The sequence below is a fragment of the Silene latifolia genome, unplaced genomic scaffold, assembly GCF_048544455.1.
Source record: "Silene latifolia isolate original U9 population unplaced genomic scaffold, ASM4854445v1 scaffold_20.1, whole genome shotgun sequence".
Lineage (NCBI taxonomy): Eukaryota > Viridiplantae > Streptophyta > Magnoliopsida > Caryophyllales > Caryophyllaceae > Silene > Silene latifolia.
In genome coordinates this window covers 6,393,583-6,398,062 of record NW_027413163.1, presented here as the reverse complement: position 1 = coordinate 6,398,062, position 4,480 = coordinate 6,393,583, and the positions used below count along the sequence as shown (strand labels likewise).

At 39.5% G+C, this 4,480-nt stretch overlaps 1 long non-coding RNA gene across 1 annotated transcript; it reads right to left on the bottom strand.

Annotated features, from left to right (window-relative positions):
• LOC141638238 (uncharacterized) lies at positions 1-2,398 on the bottom strand. Its single transcript, XR_012542053.1, has 3 exons — positions 2,279-2,398; positions 2,074-2,181; positions 1-334 (listed from the first exon to the last, which is right to left on the bottom strand). It is a non-coding gene; the product is annotated as an uncharacterized LOC141638238 (long non-coding RNA).
• Between the last annotated feature and the right edge of the window lie 2,082 nt (positions 2,399-4,480).

Here is a 4,480-nt window from a genome sequence, read left to right as displayed (position 1 = left end):
TTTCTACAGAAAAACTGGTAGGATATGTTTGTAAATGGTTCAACTAGTCCAAAAACCTGCAATTTCAAAAATTTTCTAACTAAACCATTCACAACCAATTCCAACTCAAGAAGAGTGTCAAAAACCCTGCAACAACTGATAAACTAATTTACATATATAACTAAAGACGCGGAAATATAAGGATACAAACCAATAATAGAAAGGGAGACATATGTCCCTTCAAATATTATATACAAACCAAAAGTATAAAAGGTTTACTAATAGAATAGCCAAAACTAGGTCCAAGGTTCCTTGCTCACTAGCCGTCTGTGACCCCAAACAAAGCATCAACAACCTGTCAATCGCATTTTATACAAACACGAAAGCCACAATTCAGTGGGGAGTAACTTCGAGTCCTCCCAGCCACGAATCGTCAAAATTAATGTAACATGTACTGTAACATGTAAACAATTTGATAAACCATTTACTTTTCATGTATTCTAACAAATGACCCCTAAACTGACCAAACTAACTATCATGTGAATCATATAACAAATTGTAATCCAAACTCTATCAACCATAGCCGGCTTGCATCTCACCCTCTATGATTCATAGAATCATCAAACAAGAAAGGGCAATATATCAAAGACAGGCATAAGTTCTTAGTCCCGTCAATAGTCACTTTGTAACTCAAGTCTATACCACGAGGTAGGGAAGGTAATCGAACCGGTATCTTGGCTCAGCGGTTACTATTAAGAAAACATGGCCAAGAGACAACACAACCCTAGCCTAAAATCACAAGCCTTGAGACCTAGACATGCGGATACACACCACCGCACCCAAGACTCACAACTTTTTTTTAAAACAAAGTGAAGTGAGTACCCTAAGGACACCACCGAAGGGTTGGCTAGTACTTAAGCTGACCCCATACTATCAAAATTAGTACCTGAGGTCATGCCCCAACTTGGATAAACATCCACTAGTCAGGAACACAAAGGCTATCAAGCAGTGAACATATACTCGTCAGAGACTATAAAGACCTATCTATGATGAAGGCCGAGATACTCACCTAGGACCTAGTCACAGCTAGTCCCAGCTTGAATATTTTAGCCCACACCACCCAAGACTCACCACACAAGTCAAGTAAGACACCCACTTAACCATAAGAGGGCAAAAAGTCCTACTTACCCACATAAAATCTAATATTCTATCATGTGAAAGGCTATATACAAAGATACAATCCAACAGTTCCTCAATAAGTACTCAATACTAAATTCCAATCCTAGCAATTCTAACAATATTTAAGGCTTTAGGGGAAACTAGGGCCATTTCTACAATACAAGTCACTATTAAATTCAATAAGCTATACATGTGAACAAAAGCTTGATAAATGACCTAAAACAAGAAAATGGCCGATTATCTAAATCATTCAACCGAATTTTTACCCGAACCCACCTGCGGCAGTGCACGGTCAAATTGCGGTGACCAATCACTCAATTAATCGACATCGCATCGATCAAAGGGACTAAGGCTCAGTTTTCGGCACAATCAACAAAACATTCCAATTATCACAAAAAAAATCATTTTGAGCCTATTAATTACCATTTCATTTTGTAAATTATCCTAACATGTGATAATTGTCAATATAACATAATTTTTCTACCCTTAGCATAACTTTTAGCTACTTTTATGATTCTCTTAACAAATTTAACCATGTATACTCATTCTAATTATATCCATGATGAACCTAAAATGACGGACAAAGCATGGAAAACCGCGAAACAAGCAACGGACCGACCCGGGCCAACTCCAAGACCAGCCGGGGCTCGCCGTGGAGCTGCCCGGCTCTCTTTGTGCGCTCTGCCGCACCATTTCTTCTCTTTTTTTTTCATTTTTATACATTATAAGACCGTCTGAAAATTAATTAATCGTCCCCAATTCAACTTTGATAATTTAAACTACCAAAAGGCACAAATTAAGCTTGCATGCAACTAAGTTTAACATGTGAAAATTACTACCCAACAAAAATTCACCAAACATACAAAAATCAAAAACATGTGACGATCTTTCGTCGAGTAACTCGAAATATGTTACCTTAAGCTAGAAAATGAGCAATTAGTCCTCAAAACCGAAACCCTAACCACAACTAACCGCTATCCTCTACAATATACGAGTCCCCGAACTCGTCTTCCAATCCTTCACCTAAATAAACAATTAAAACACAATAATAAGCATATAAACCGAAAATTCCGAAATTTGGTCTTAAAATAACTTAATGAAAACTGAAATTAGAACATACTAAGTCGTAGATCGTGGCGAGGGGATTCCGGAAAGGTAAATTTCGCGAAAAACGGACAAGAAACGAAGGATTTATGACGATTTTGAGCTTGAATGTGAAAATGGTGTTTGATTTTGGGTTTGGAAGCTTAAGGAAGATGAAAGAAGAAAAAAAAACAGAATATGGAAGGGGAGGGGGCTGTCACGCGGGAAAGGGAGAAAGGAAAGGAGGGAGTCGGGATTTTTAGTCGGGATTTACGAGTCGGGTTTGACTTGTCTTGATAATAATTAAATCCGTAAGTCAAACGCAAATTCCGTCAAGTCCAAAGTCTTTAAACACGAGATTACAATAAAATTGAGTATTCATACGACCCATTTCCAATTTCGTTTACCCAACGTTCAAACGAATTGTCATTTTCCCCCCGATACGCCCTTATTTCGAAATAAAAGATTTTACACGGTTTAAACTATTTTTAAACATTTCAAAACTATCAAAATAAATACTTTTCTTCAAAATATAATAAAATTATATTTCTTTGAATTATTTTTACTTTAAATACTTTATTGTCAAATTTTACTTGATTAATTAATTATTTTCGAAATATATTAACGATCCGAAATTTACGGGGCGTTACATTGTCTCTCCTTTTTGTGTACCTTTTGGACTATTTGGGTGGTAAGGTGCAGAAAGATTTTTGATAGTACCGAGTGCTCCCTTATTGGTGCTATCTTACTTTATCAAGACTCACTTAACTTAGCTCTTTCTGCTGAAGATGGGAAATCGGGGTTCATAGCTTTCCAAACACCGATGGAGGAGGACTTGACTAATCTTAGGAATGGAGTACCATTTCCTCTGATTCAGAGTTCTGTGAGTTGCTCTCGTTCTCATATTTATATGGATGCGGCGTGGTCTAAGGATTTTGCTGCTGGGTTTGGCGGATGCATCCTTTTTGATAATGATATTGTTTCTGAATTCTGTATCAAAGGAATGGCTGAGAATGCTGAACAAGCGGAAGCTTTGGCAATTAGGGAAGCCCTAAAGTGGGCGCTCTCGCGCAACATTCTCCATATTAACATTTTCTCTGATTGTCTACAAGTTCTTGCCCAAGTCCTACGGTTCTCTCAACTCAAACATTGAACAAGGAACACTATTGACGATATAACCGATCTAGCGGCAAACTTTCATTGTATTTCTTTTGCTTATGTTCCTAGAATTTGTAATAAAGTCGCTCATAGGATAGCTAAGCGTGCTATTAATATGTAGGTCTCGTTAACCCGATTGTCAAAAAAAAAAGTGTCTTTTGAAACATTTATTGGACAAGAAAATGGTTTTCGGAATTGGGAAAGGGAAATCTAAGAAGAAAGGTGAGTCCTCAAATCAAGCACAATCCAATGCACCACCACCACCACCTAGGCCTTTTCGGGGGGATGAGGGGTTGCCCACACAATCTAAAAATTTCTTCAAGTTCCTTGAGAGCAAACCCTTGCATATATCCAAATTTCTTCACCCGGGGACCTTGAGGGATATGGGAATTCATGACCAAACACTTGCTTTCCTAACAAAGGTGGGGCTTGAGAGGTACATGAACCTTCAACTAAACACTTACCCCGCCTATACTTTGGAATTCCTATCTACCGTACATGTCACGGGGGAAAAAGAGAGTGCAAGGGTAAATTTCCGGTTGAATAAAGTGTGGCATACTCTAACTTTCGAGAGGGTGAGGGAGATCTTGAGAATCACTAGACCACCCTCCTTCATTAACCCACCGAGAACGGCATTGAATGATACATGAGTTAGCCTCACGGGGAAGCCTCTTATGACAAATAATGACAAAACCTCCGCCATCACAACCCCCCCCCCATCCGAATCCTTACCCGGATGATATCTTGTTTCTTCTTTTCGATGGGGGAGCCAACAAAGCTCAACGATGGTGTACGTGAGTGCATGTGGGAAATGTTGCCCGAGGGGGAGGGGGTTCCGGATTGGGCTAAGCTCTTTGTGGTGAGTGCGGCTAAGCATAGAGAGAAGAAGGGGAGCATACATTGTGGGGGGATTGGTCACTCTCTTTGTGGCTAGCTTGATGGGTAACATTCTCGATGACCAACCGAGGGTGTGGGGCAACAACCTTTACATTGAAGCGGGGTTGGTGGAAACCCACATGATCAAAATCTTGGACACGGTCCCATGGAGTTGTTATTGGTTGGGGGAGGCCAGGGGGATGTA